This window comes from Myzus persicae, unplaced genomic scaffold, assembly GCF_001856785.1.
Source record: "Myzus persicae strain clone G006 unplaced genomic scaffold, MPER_G0061.0, whole genome shotgun sequence".
Lineage (NCBI taxonomy): Eukaryota > Metazoa > Arthropoda > Insecta > Hemiptera > Aphididae > Myzus > Myzus persicae.
This window is the reverse complement of record NW_019100814.1, coordinates 550943-567347: the sequence shown is the minus strand read 5'-3', so window position 1 is coordinate 567347 and position 16405 is coordinate 550943.

The window sequence follows — 16405 nt, the reverse complement described above, 5'->3', positions numbered from 1 at the left end:
ATAGTTATGAACTACGTTTTACTCATGACACAGAAATCTATTTGAAGAAAACATAGTATTATCAATATAATTTGAATTATTCATGGATATTTTTATTATTTTTAATTATGTCTACCTATAATAATATTAAATGCAATACACGAGTACATATATAGATTTTGTGTGTATTATTAACATACTATTTAAGCCAATATTTTTATTATAAAATTACCAATACTGATTTAGTGATATCAGACATTATTAAATAATGTTAAAACTAGCCCATAAACATTTATACGTCCGCAAATAACACTCCTGGTCATTGTTTATTTCCGGTCGGAAATATAAACCAATAGTTTAGTTCATAAATCATTTTTCAACTGGCAAAACTTTCATGTGATAAATGGTTTCTCCAATCTACCACTCATTACTTACTAGTTATTACTTAATACATAATGTGAGTTAAAGTCAAAATTCTGATCATGATTTGATGATTACCATTTACCCGAGTAAAAAACTATGTAAGTATTCAATTTTTTGCCATCGGAAAAATAATTAAACTTACATACTTTATACATTTTAACTTTATTCAAATAAATAAAGCAACTTAGTGGATAGGAATCAGTGTTTCTGTTTTCGAGTGTTGATATCGTATAATTATATTATAGACAACTGTGATTAAAATATTTTAGTTTCAATCCACTAATCTGCGTAGCGTATATTAGTACCTTGCTGAATATTTAAAAACCACGTTTTCAAGATTTCGATATCTCGTTTCACTGTGGATACCTAACCTATAACTCCAAGTTTAGATTAAAAATCCCGAGGTCCCGAAACACATATCCACTTTTCATTACTTCAACTTGTGTTTATATTTTTTTTTTGAATTTAAAAAAATTCACAATAATAATGAAAAAAAATTAACAATATGACTAGCAAAATTACTGCCTACTTAATATTCCACACGGATCATACACAATTATAAATTATGCATACAAAGGCACTGCAGTCATCACAACCACTGGGGTAACCAATTATACTGACACTGAATAAGCTAAAAGTCAACTGACATAATTTACCTAGTATTGTTACCTCACTTGAATTTATCAAAAATACTTAATATGAATTTAAAATTTAATATATGAAGATTTTTTATTTTATAATTGAATATAATATTTCATTAACTACATGGATCTACCACGGACTACTTTGAACTACGTCATTCTTAACTCCGATTTTTATTCATTTATAAACTGTACCGTATTATTATCAGATAATAATTGTATGAACATTTTTTTCATAAACTTTTCGAATATGTGCATCAAAAACATAAGTATTTTGTTAAAATAGATGGGCCGCGGATCCATGCCCCTCTGCTCACCCTGAATTCAGGATTGCACACCGCATCGTCACTATTCTTTCCTAAGACCTCCCGCGCAGTTATACAGCCGTGAATTATACTCCGGTCACGGCGACTGCGAGACGACAGTATATAACCGTGTATGTAATCATTTCTAACCACCGATGAGAGATTACTGAAATCCGCCACTAAATCAATCAGCAACAACTTCACTCTAACTTCTTTTTACGCCCAGTGCAGGTGCTTTAACCGGAAATAAAACCATTGCAGCTCTTATTCTTGTACATTACCGAGTTGTGCAGCAGGTCATCAGTCGATAGTTCTGAAACTAGATCTGCCACCCATTATCGTTAGTGTAAGACCTGCAGTTTTTACCACGAGACAAGTGGTAAGAGTTTTCATCTCAATGATTTATATTCCATACAGTTGTCAGACTAGCAAATGCTAATAATCCAATTTCCAAACGGGTCTTGCAGGCACGGGTTGACAAATGAAGACATTATCGGGCAGTCTCCCAGAACATGATTTCGCTGCGATATTCGCTGGTCGAAACCCGTGTTTTTCATTAGTTTATTATTTATGTACCAAATATCAATAGTATTCTTTAAAAGCTCACCGTTTTGAAATTCTCAAATCATATTTTCGATTTGTCCATGTATGTTACATTAAAATTTTAGACTGCAATCTTTTAGTATTTGAAATAATAATGTACATTCGAATAAAATTATTAAAATACATAAATTAAAAACATAACGCTTATAAACTATTTAATAATTATTCGTTATGCAATCATAAAAGGTATGTCTAAAAAAATAATATTTATAAAATATAAATATATATACCTATATTAATAATGTTCTAATTTAATTAATAAGATACCCAAGTCTCTTGGTAGAATCATTTAAGTTAAAAAAAGCCACCGGCATTTAAAGTTTTCATAAATCTCTATACAACGAATGCGAATCGTACATTAAAATATTTAAACTATAATAAGAATAAATATTCATGAAGCTTGTATGGTTGGATTAAAAAAAAAAGTAAGTACATAAAGAAAAATGAAAAATTGTGACAAAGAATGCTTCGCGATGATGAGAATAATATAACTATATTAAAATGTTCCACCATCTGTATAGCTGCAGTGGTAGTATTATAGTTAGTAACAATTTGCTTAATTATCTTCATATTACCATAGCCTCGAAGAGGTTGAAAATAAAACTCGCAATATTTCCAACCCCCTAAAATTAGGAGTCTACCATCTATGATGGGTTCACGTGGGTTTCCGTTTCGATTATAGTCACGTTAAGAAATCAGAACTCATTAATACTGTAATTGTTAGAGGTTATCGTGTTTTCTTGATATCATCGTTAAAATATATCTGTAAAGTGTACTTATACAATTAATGTAGATAAAATTAAATACCACAGTGCTATTAGACTCGTTTTTTTTATTTCTTCATTTTTGTAGTATTATATTATTGTTAAATTAAATGAAAACACAAACAAATAATAACACAATAATTGAGGAGTTTGTAAAAAAAATATTTTATTTAAGGACGTGACTTTATCTTCTTTTATAAAGTCTATAGTTATTTGAATGTATTATGAAGGAAAACTCGAGTATCACTTAAACTAATTCACTTTGTTATTGTAGGTATTGAGCAATTTTAAATAAATTCAAAAACTTTTCAAAAGAACACGAATTTCCGCTGCTATAATATTTGTGAAAATGTTTGCCTTACGTATAGTCTAAAAAAAGGTTTACAGATATAATGATGATAATAATAAATAAATTATAAAAAATTATTATTATCTATAAATTATTTTTGTTTATAAAATATCATTTTTAATTAATAAATTGAAAAGAACCACTCATAGTGTCATTGTTAACAGTTTTTTCTATACCAATTCTTGAATAAAAAAAATATACCATACGTACTAAGCCTTACAGTTCATTTTTTTGTTTTTTAAATTTAAATACCTAGCTATAGACTATCAATATTTAAATTAATGTCAAAATGTTTACAACTGGTACAACTGTAATTTAAAATCATTATTGTGATTTTGAATTGAAGTATCTACTCATTTATTACTGTAGGTAGTCATATTTTATAGGTAGGCATGTAATATATTTTATTTTAGAAAGTCGTGGGTGTATTTCAAACCGACTATTTGATCTCGGCTGTAGTAAAAATATACATTATTGAATAAATACAACAATGAAAGTATTTTTAGGTATTATAGACAAACTGAAAAACATTTTTCACGTCGAAGGGAAAAAAAAGTTTTTCCGATAAAAATATATATTAGTGTTTTAGAATAGAAAAACCATCAATTGAAACAGCTAGAAAGTTTATGGGCTAACTTGAATCGTCTTAAACAACAAATCCGATTTGAATGAATTCGATATTTATCGGTTTTGTTTATGTCGGTGTGTACAAAATGTATGTATATATATATATTTATAATAATAGGACTCTGTTACGTTGCTGTCCGGAAAAAAGTCAACAAATAATCGAGGTCGCGTAGGTAACTTTTGATTATAGGTAATACGGTCGGAACGACCGGATGGCAATGTTTCTCGATAATAGGCTATCTACACGGAAACAAAACAACAGAGCGATACGAGTCTTGTAGATGTTAATATAAAAACGATATATTATTATAATATGTAATATATAATCCCCGTGATGTAAAGGGTAAATACGAGTCTGTATATTATGGAAGTTGTGAATAAGACGCTTGAATGATTGTTACGACGACGTGTGCTGATAGTTTTACCAGACAAAGTCGTAAATAATCATGTCGAACTCTCCGATTTTCCGATCGTGATCACATCGATACCTAATATTGTTACCTACGTACATTATATTATTCTTGAAACTATGTCACTTATGGTACCTATTTATCGGTGGTACCACTATGTTATAAAAACTTTGGACAAAAATCTTAATATTTTACTCCCTAGACATAAAATATTATGTAAATCACGATGATGCAAACGACTATAGGTATGATAAAATATGACGATGTTTATGTATTATTAAAACTTTATAAGCTGACGGTTTCTCGAACGTTTGCACCTCGAAGTAGATTTTTACTTGCCCCCTTGTCGAAAATGTACGACGATAATGTATCTGATGACGTTATAATTATGTATCTTTATAAGTAGCTTGTATCCATTGGTATAATAATATCGTAATACTTACATGTCAAGGAAAAGGTTTAGACGTGACGAAGACTCGGCGGAGGGCTGGCTTTGATTTGGCGGGCGCGTCGCGGCGTCCACGTGGTGGGCGCGCAAACTTCTCTCGGAGGCGGTCGGCCCGGGGGAAAGGGGGTGTACACCCGAATAAACGCGTACGGAAAACCGCGAATAGACGATGACAAAACAAAAACAATGTCGCGAGCGGTGTGTTATCGGCGGTATCGTAATCAAAATATCGTAATAATATTATTATTGTACTGTCGAATTATCGCATTATCGTTATTATTATTATTATTATTATTTTTATTATAAACATACAATATTATAAAATAATAATTATTGTTATCGCGTACGTGCACGCCGGGAAAACGCGCGGTACTGCGCGCGGTGTGCGTCGTCGGTGGCGCCGGTGTCGGATATGTGTGTCGCTCTGCCGGCCGACCGGTCGGTCGTGTCCGCTCTCCGTCGCGGGGGGCGCAGTGTGTCGTGGTAGTGCAACGGGTGACGGCGGTGGAGGTGCGCGCGCGCCCGCCCGCGCGAAGGGGAAACTCGCACGCGCTCCGAGCCGGCGGGGGTGCGCACCCCCCAACCGTGAGCGATGGTCGGTCGCGACGACTGCGGCGCGGCGGGGTGGATGTCGTACACCACACGTCGACGACGTCTCTCGGCCGTCCGCGGAGAGTTTGAAAAACGCACCCTCCCCGACGACCCGCTCCCGCCGCCCCACCACACCGCGGCCGGCTCACCCAAGTGTGGTTTTCCCGGAACGGAGACGACCAAACCTCTACATTTATACGTACCCCTCTCGATCCTTCGCCCTCACCGGTTGCCGCAAGCTACCCACCGCTGGTTTTCCTGGAAAGTAGATAGCGGCGGCGGCCACCACGTCGGATTACCCTTTTCCCGCGACAATAATATATTATTATCGTTGTTGTTTATTATTGTATCAAACGATACTTATATAAATAAATAAATATTATAACATCATGAATTCGGCCTGAATGAAGTATAAAAGATAGGTTACTTTCAGCCCGACCGGTCGAGGTTAAATAATACACATCATGTCCTTCAAGTCTACGGTGATAATTTTAGTTTTACACTGACTCAAATGATGAGTAGGTATCTCCTTATTTCCCGTGCGTAATGAGCAACCTTTTCACAGCATAACGCCGTTTTCTCCCGATTGAACTATTATATTTTAGATAATTCCAAACATATTTCACTCACGATAATTCATTGGTTAAAATTTGAAAGCTGATAAATGTATGCAACAGTAATTCAATAGGATGGAAGTTGTTTGGCAAATAGATAATATACAAGGCGACCGCAATTATACTGGCTGTCAATTGTTGGCAACAAATAATTTTTTTCGAAGTTTCTCATTTTACACATAAGTAATATGTAATAATCGAATAAAGAAGATGGATTTAAGTAAGAAAATTAAACTCATGTAATGTTGTTCATCATAATCATTGTGCATTTATTCACTTTTCACTATATTTTACATTTGCTCTTTTTACAATTTTATGGTATTATATTGATATTAAAATTATTTAGCAAGTTTATATAATATTATATTTAAATACGATAATTTAAGTGACTATACTCGTTAATAATATCATCGTATTCCAGTAAATTCCTGAGTGATCTAAGTATGATTATATTATTGACATGCTAATAGCGACTGAAACTTTTTTTTTTTGGAAAACTTTAATGAATGACAAGTTTTGTGTATAATATACCAAACGTATAAATTAAAATTTATTCTAAAACTTTTAAGTCTTATTTGAAACGGCTGACTCACCACTTTCAAGGATTTTCGCAATTAGAAGTATCACCCTGTAACTTGGTCAAAGTATGGTTAGCATTTTTCTCTTCATTTAAATTAAAAATGGTCCAAACATTTAAAAACTACATTTGATTTGAAGTGAATAGTGATACAAGAAACTTCATCATAATAATTTATATGCGCTTACGTATATTTTCACTATATGAGATTCAATACTTAATTGTTTCCACATAAAACACTTTACCAAATTCAATTATTTAATTTAAATAAGTATATTAATAGGGTTTAAGTCTAAAGCGGTGAGAGTTTAGTATAAACTACTCACGATTATATTGATACTATGTTTGTTTTACAAACACTTACAATTTCTAACATTTTATTCCAAATCTGAATACAAGGCAGAGTTTCTTTTTTTTTAAATACTTAAAAACATTCGTATTTCACACATAATACTTGTACAGACAAACACTTTTAAAATATAGTCAATGACTCAATTCTTTTTTTAAACAAAGAACCAAAAAAGTAAAATGTAAAATATAGCTTCTACAAACATGGTATACCCATATTATATAAATCATAATGAGTTGAAAAATATCACAATATCAGTTTGAGATGTCCAAATAATTATTCTTTATACATTCTTTAAGTTAAACTGTAATCATTATTTATTTAAATTGGGTACAAAATAAATAACTTATGGCACTCCATTGTAAATTCAATTACATGTTATCCTTCAATAAATTAATTTGTTATTCAATTGTTATGATTCAAGTGACTTGAATACATGTTTTTTGTTAAAATATTTGGTTAGTAGACTGATTTTTAAAATATTAATTATTTTAGAATATTGATATGTACCACATTTTTTTTTAAAAATCTTTTGTTTATAATAAATTCAAAATATTTTTGTTCTATTAGTATCTTCTTTATCTCATTAATTAAAAGACGAATTTCGTATAACTTCTACATAATTTGCTGTCTATAAGTTATCTATGTATACGTTCATTTTACCCGAAATAATATTAGGTTTAGGTAGATCATGACAATATCAATTATTCAATCAGTTATTACTTTTTTAAATTTATTCACTAGAATATTAATTGAACCAAAAACAATGAAAATCAACGTAATAATAATTGAAAGTTACAAATAAAAATAAGTAAAAATAATTCACTGTTTTATTATAATGAACAAGTCAAAAATGCAAACAATTATAGAAAAATAATACCTATGACACAGTGCTAAAAATGATATGACCTGTGTAACTATTTAATTTGATATTTAAAATACAACGTACTTCATATTTTCTTTGTGTTTAAACTTTAAATATTCCATATACCGTCGGATCCAGGGGGTTTTCAGTAAAAAAGCATGTCTTACAGGAAAAACTCTCATACCTTACAGAATATTTAGATTTTGTTAACTTTTTTATTTAAAAAAAAAAGAAAATATTTTGCTGCTTAAAAAAAAAATGATAAAAATCCGACGCATCAACAAGACATGAGAGTTTTTAATGTGAAGTATCAAGTAAGTCATTTTTTATGATATAATACGCCACATCAACCCCCCCCCCCCCCCACTAAATAGGTATCGAGCAGTAGATGAGTTTAAAACTATTATTTTACGAAATTATACTCTAATTTTGAATAAAAGGAAACATAACTTCTGATAATAAATGAAAAAGACATTTTCATGAAAGAAGAAAGTAAACTATAATCACAACGCAAAAAAAATATCAAATTCTCTGCATGTTTCAGTGAATAGGGATGTGTAAATGATGTAATCCTAATCAATAATTAATTTTCTTGTTAAGAATGCCGGGTGTTTCCGAAAAATTACAGTTTTTAAATATCCACAAATTGACCAAAATGTCAAATTTCCAACCCATATAAAACAAACCTAAAATGAAAACGACTTTTTCAAACTTGTCAATACTCATTTTATCCAAAAATATTTTTTCAAACTTTTTATAGTTAGTTACCTAATTATAATAATACAAAAATAAAATCTGTGATCAGAATCTAAAATTAAAACTTAAAAGATTGTATTCGCATATTATATTTTATTTAGCATAACAGGAAATAAATATAAAATACCTTATCCTGTTACCTATTGTAAATGTAATTGAATTGATTTCAAAGAAGTACCTAATCTTTCATCGTTCTTGAATTTGAATTATAAGGATGTCCTAATTTATTTTATACATTTATACTATTTTTGTTTTTATTTCAATAATAATAAAAATAAAACATAAGATATCTTATACCTATTTTTTATTTTTTTACATGGGGGCCTAAGGATCTAATGATCTAGCTGAACAGCCTTTTTTAATGACTACATTTAAACATGTTATTGTGTATTGTGTTTTTATGCATTAGTACTTAACGAAAATAAGTCGAAGGAACAAATACAGTTTTTGAGGTATGAACAATTATAATGATGTCTAATTAAAACAAATTCCAAACTACTTTTTATTTTATTAGCAAATTTGCTTTATACAAGTAAAAACATATTTTATTTAAAAAGTTGTTTCATAGGATTAAAAAAATTTATTTTAAGTCACTAAACACTGTTGATTAAATCAGTTTGTCTTTTTAATTTATTAAACTTATCGTACAATTAAAAAAACGTATAATTAAATAACTTTATAAAACATATATTTCAATTTTCAATGCATTTCTCATAAAAATGAATGTAATTTTATAATTTTACCACTTAAATACTTAATGATTGCCTTATAACTTTATAAGTATGTTTTCATTACTTTAAGTTGATCACAGTTCATGTTTGTTCCGAGGGAAAATATAATATGCCTATTTAATGTAACATTACTTTAAAATTGAATACGTTCCCAGTTCCAGATACAGACGATAAGTGGATATTATGTGTAAAATGTAAATTATTATGTTTATTAATTTTATTTACATTAAATATGGATTACGCTTTATATTTTATCAGGTTATTATTGTTTTATAAATTACAATGTGGTTCATCGACAATGCTCAACCCCATTTTTCCATTTAATAATTTATTTATTAAAACTCTGATTTTTGAAACCAACTTTTAAGTATAAATACCTAAGCATCATATAATTTTCAAAATTTTAAATTACCTTTAATGCAAATTAGAGTGTTCTATTTCGATACCACTTATTTTCTGTAAAATGTTAATCAGATGACCTCTTTCATAAATGTTGATGTATCTAAATCGCAATTCAAACGAGTAATTTTCTAGTTATTTAATGTTTGGTACAAGGATAATAGGCCAAGGAAAAAATGGGATGCTTCGTGAATGACCGAGTATATACTTATATAGATTTTCTAGTTTATTTTATTCAAACTCGAGGCAAATTAAATTACTTACAAAATAGTATACAATTTAAATGTTTGTATAAGTATCTTTTGACTAAAATCGACTATGTCCGTAAATAATTTATTATAAATTTATCCTTAGATTGTTTGTTGATTTATAACATTTCGATTTATGTGTTACATTTAAAATATTATTATATCCTTGTTTGCTAAAAAGTAATACTATACTATCATACATGATTTTTAAGAAATTCTGTTTTATAGAAAGAAACTACAAACTTGACGTGCAGGGTGGAAACTTATTGGTATTAATATGATGATAGTTATTTTATACCATATTATGTTTACATAATTTATACGAAACACAATAAACATATTATTATCTTCTAAATGCGTTTTCCGATTGCAGACTAAAAAATGTTCACGTCCCCCGATAGTATAATTTCTCCGATGTCATAAGCCGTGTTTTCTAAAAAAGCCGTTCGGTTTTGCCTTTTCGCAAAAATTAAAACCGTTAAGTGTTTTAGAAGTGTCTGAGGGAAAAAATAACAATAAATAAATAACTCGGCTGTATTGTACTCGCTGCAATGCCGGGCTTATCTCTCCTCCCCCGCTCCCATGGTCGGTCGCCACTATAGCCTGAACCCCCGAACACCGTCGAACACCCTTAATAAATTGTTTACGAGCTAGTGGCCATTGTAATAATTTTTTTTCGCTGTCGTCTCGGGAGGTTTAATTATGTGGCGGACTCTATGTTTATATGCGCCGCCGTCCCGCCGCCACTGCCGCAACGAAACAGTTCGCCAGCGGCGGCTGCAATGAAAAGCTCGCACGGCGACGGTACAGATTACACGGGGATCGATCTCGACGGCATAAAACTGCGACAAGAAGGCACCGACCACAATTATTACAACCCTCCGTGTCGTGTCCGAGTAACCAGTGCAGGCCAGAGGGAGTGTGCCGAGGAGTTAGGTTTTTCTATTGTAACTATTATATTATTATTTACACACGTCCTATTGTCTATATTTTTATTATTATTATTATTATTATTATTGTTACTATACTATCTTTATTATTTCTACTATTACGTTTGTTATTATTATTATTATTATTATTATTATACATACGCGCCGAATACTATTTCTCTGGAAACCTTGTTATTTTATTTTACTCGGTTTCGTATATAAAATCGTTGTTTTATAACACGTCTCGGGTTGAAATAACGATTTTTTTTTTTATTTATCGATGATTAGTTAGTTTTTCAGTACGATTTTCAGTATAATCAATCTTTTTGAAACTAGTAACTACTATAATAACTATAAGTATTTTGTAGGTTGGGTTATGTAATAGGTTAGTACTAGTCGAGGCAAGTTTTCATCTGAATCGTGAATAGTAAGGGTCATTTTAGGGGAGCGTGTTTTTCTGCATGCCCTAACAAAATAAAAGTATGTATTAATAGATATATTTTATATATTATAATACAATATAATAATACACAATATTCATTATTTTTATACTGGACTGATAACATAATAAAATAGTTAATTGGATACAGTAAGCTATGTAGGCCATACACTATAATATGAACGAAAATGGTATAATACAAAAATAAAAAGTATGTAATTACATTTGTAAAACCACAAGTATCAGAAAAATTAAAAATCTAAAAACGTTAGAGACCGATCTAAAAACGAACTCTGATCATGCGGCGACAAGTGTAGGCAATATTCACACATACCGGTAAGTTCTTCAAAAATCAATATTAGATTACAAAAATAACTATTTGAAAACAAACAATGATTGAGCATTGTTTATTAGTCTATTATTTAGATATTATTGTTTTAATGAAATTCGTGCAACAACATCTGCTTCTTCATTGAGTCGTTAACATTTCTGTCAACATTTTCAATGACAAAGTAAAGTATCGCTTCCGATTTTCATAAAGCAGATGTATTCTTGTGTACAAATATAAACCTGCATTATATATATATATAGAATAAAGATTTATATATACGTATATGAATTTAACATCGTGAATTCATTCAAGAGTCAAGTTATGCATATTTTATAAAACAGAGAATTGACAGTTATCTCAGGCAAAATATTCTTACGAATCACTTTTACCAGTTCTATCCGATAAAAAATAAAGCGATGTCACATCTTACTACTTTTCAAATTCTTTGTGTGTACAATAATTCAAATGCTGTACGTCTGAGCGCAAGGATATTCTATATAAACCATATAACATATAAACAACTGATAGGAGGAAAAATGCATTAAAATATAAATACAAAAATTTTAAAAAAATTTTAAAATATAAATTGAAAAGTAAAAATGTTTGATAAAGTCGTGAGTTCAGAGTTAAAATATTCTAACTTTAATACACATAAATAGGTTTAGTTATCAAATGTTTATAACTCAGCTCATAAACAATTTTTTTGGTTCTTAACTATAGTGTTGAAATTTATAATAGTAGGTATGGTAGTGTAGTACCTAGTTAGAAGTGTTGTAACCAATATAGGTATTACCAACTCGATGAAACAAAATAGTGTTAAGCAAAAGTACCATCTATTCTTCATTGTGTTAATCATAATCATAACATTATTATAGGACAATTTTATTAATTATTGTATATTTATCGAAAAAATAAATTCTATAAAATATGATAGTGCCATCATAATATTTTTAACTGGGTCTTACATCATGCCATATGCTCTTTTGCTTAACCGAATTTTGATTTCCGAGACACATACATATTTTAATTCAGAACAAAAAAAGTTCTAATTGAGTAAAAAATTTGTATTCACAACCAAGGGTACGAATGTAGAACTTATTGGTCCTTAACCGAAATGCTTTCTTAAAACAATATACCAACCCAAGTTATAAGAATCTATTAATGAACTACAACAATTTTTGACTTTTACATACTTTTGACATCGTAAAAAATCATTCATTGCAAAAGGAGATATAAAACAGTTTGACGTTAACTTTTCGGTTCTGAGCTCATGAAATCTTAAAGTAGCTGTGATCAATTTTCAGATGTATTATTGTTTAAACCTTTCTTTACAAATGTATATAATGTATTTAATGTTGAGAATAAATCTATTTCTGTATGTCTACATTTATAATTAGTTTTTTATTTATCTAGAACTACAAGACATGGCCGTTTAATAATTAAAACAAAATAACTACAACCGTAATAAATAAATCTGTAAGTGTTGTAGACTATTTTATAGTTTAATAATGTGCACATAATATTCTGCATTGTATAATATAAATCAAATATCATAGAGTTGTTTTCAGAGCATAAATTAAAAATAATATTTAATCTTTTATCCTAAACACTTTCATATTTTAGTTTTATCATGCTTTACTATAATACAGTTAAAATACAAATTACAAGCACAAAATAATATAATGGGCATAAAATAATAATAATACCTACCATCTAATAATATTAATAATATATTAAGCTAATAAAAAATAAGAAATAATATTTTTGATGATTTCTATATCATTTTTAAGTACCAATTGACTCAAATGTGCCCATAAGTAAAATTTTAGGGAATTCTAATGTAAAATAATAAATATTTAATGTTATTTTCACATATAAATGCAAATACACAATACTACTATGTTATTTCTACATATATACATAATTGAATAACATTTTAATAAATATAAAAAAAAATTGCGTATTTTTATACTTATTTCATATTTTAAAAGTGATTTCAAAATATAATTTGTCTTGGTAATTAGGTAATATCATGGTAATATTTATTAAGCTAAAAGTTCATATTTTTTTTCCCCAGGGGCGAAAAGTGCCCTATCTTTTCCCTCCTCAATGGGCGTCCATGCTAATTGTAAGAAACATAATATTTTGACTTTGTGTCAAAATTTGTGTTCAAAATCATTCTATTAAGCAATACCCTTAGATAAAGCTACCGAAATAGTGTTAAATTCTAGAAATACAATATTGTCAGCCACGCATGACCTACCTCCAAGGCTCCTAATAAACTCTGAAAGTCAGAACAGGATTTTCCATTGATATGAACTTCTATAATTGTACACATATTATTTTGTTATTAATTAGGATGCATTCGTATTTAGCACTAATCACAATTAGTTGCTTGAAAATTCATTTATAGCTCGTGCATTTAGGTTAAAGTATATAATATTATATACGTAAACGTTAACTTAACTATTATGAGTATCTACAAAACATTATTCATACATTTTTTAAAGGATAAAAACAAATAACCTTCAATGTTTGTAGGGTGCATACACGATACATTACAGGTACGTATTGTACTTATTAATATTACCATATAATATTCTGCACCTAGCAATACCGCTTAAACCGTTTTGCAATAAAAAATATAATGTGACTCTCCGAAATGTAATACGGTTTAACGAACACGCATAGTTCCGAAATGCTTATAATTCAAAGCTATACGCAGACTCGTGGTCACGGGGGCATTACCCCGCCAACAGACCAAAACGATACTGCCATGCAGATTTTTGAGATTAAGGAAAATACAGCTTTGTTCAATTTATTTATTGCCGCTCAGTCGCAAACGAAGAAACCCGTTTTTATTTTGATAATATATTAATATTTAAAAAAAATTAAAATAAAACATACCTATAGCCATAATACATAGGTATTTCAGTTATTTCCGATTATACAAATAGTTTTCAATATTGCCCCTCTCCCTGAATTTCGGTTTATCCCAGCCGAAGGTCATACATGACTCGGCCTGTGCCGTAAAACGCTAAATCGTCGGTCGCGCGAAATAATCAAGAAAATCGTAAAACTGTATTGTAAAACTGCAGCGGCGATTGTTTTATTATCATAGTATCATCCACGTGGCTCTCGTAGCCCGCCCATCCCTACCCCCCGACGAACCGTCGACGGGCAGTCGGAGACTACGGTGATGCGGAGCTGTCTGGTTTTAACCGCGGTCAACGCTTCGTCGCGGTATACCACGTATTATCGCATAGCATTATAGGGTTGTGGTATACACGTGCGGCAGTGGTATACAATATATATTATCTTACAAAGCCCAAGTCTCGAAAACGACGACGACGACGACAATGGCGTACCGGAAGGCGGAAGTGAGACGCGAGTCCGAAACGAAAATAATACTCATCACCACCGCTCGCGCGACGCAGCACATAAAAAGGCGAGCCGTGAAAGATATCGTCCCGCGCGGGGACGACTTTGCGGTCTGCGCGCGGGCCCGGTCAGACGCGTCGTCGGCCGGCGTCGAAGGGGGGGGGGGCAGTGGCGGGCTGTTGGCGGTGGAGATGGCGGTGGAGGGTCGCTGCAATGGGCTTTCGTCGGACGTTTGGCACAGATACAAACGCAGAGGCGCCAGTTCGTCCTCAAAACGGTTAGTGGTTACACATTATATATGTATATATGTTATATTATAGCCGCGCTGATGCCGCCGCCGCCGCCGTAGTATACATATATATTATACTCGTGTGTGTGTGTGTGCGTGTGTGTGTGTGTGTGTGTGTGTGTGTATGTGTGTGTGTGTGTGTGTGTGCGTGTGTGCGTGCTCGCGAACACTACACCGGGGTGGTGGGCATAGGGTGCAGTTTCCATCTCGTCCAAGGCTGTCGGTGTGAGAGCTGATCGGGGGTAAGGGAGAGCGAGTGAGAGAGATACGGAAAGAAACCTCTAGGCGGCACGCCCTCTTCGCAGCAGTGTGTTATACGACGACTTACCCCCACCCCTATCTACCACGGCAAACGAATGAACGATTTATATTATATTTATTGTACGTATATACTATATATATATATGTATGTGTGTGTGTGTGTGTTATATTATATACCATGAACGTATACACTATTACTATTAGGTTATATAGTATATTTTAATACTATTTTCTACGTTTGCCTCGACGTCTGTCCGAGTAGTTTTAGTTCAGGGATCGCAATAAACTCTAAGGCTTACTTTTATACCCACCACATGGTACATATTATATGGGTAACCGACGTTTACCTATAATTATCACATGACATTACAAACCGGCCGTGATCCTGTTTGCAGTCACTCGCACGACGCACCAACAGTCCGATCGTGAAAAATAGTCTCTCGAATAACAACGCGTGCCTACCTATACATCATGAGATTATATTTTTTATTTACTGACGCGTTGGATATTTTCATATGCATTGTTCATATACCTGTACACACTGTGGGGCTCGTATACTCAGGCATGCTACCTGCACCTGTGTATTAACCTATCGAGAAAACGCGATCAGGCCTCATGTGCTTATCAGACGAATTTCAATTTGTTCTCATTCTAATGACGAGATTGTTTAGATTGAATCACCCGAATCATTTTCAATCCGTTAAAAAATAAGTAGGTAGGTACTAGAATATAATTATCATTACCTAGTCCCAAGAATCTTACTGGTTTTTATTGATATTATAAATAATTTCTTAACATTTAAATAGGCTATACAAATTACTTATAAGTATTTTTAAAATACAATTTAGATGTTCTGATGTGATGAGATACCTCAGGAGGTTGTGAAAACTGAAAAGTAATATACTGAGGATTATCGAATTATGCTTTCAGCATAGGTGTGACTAGGGGGGAATTTGGAGTTGCCCCCTCCAACTTTTATTTTACGAGAACTTTGAAATTCCCGAAATTCGATTAAATTTACCCATTTTCAAAATTGTCTCACGACCTGTGTATTTGGGCTAACCAAGTCAGAGTGGTATCAAAAGAAAGCTATTGA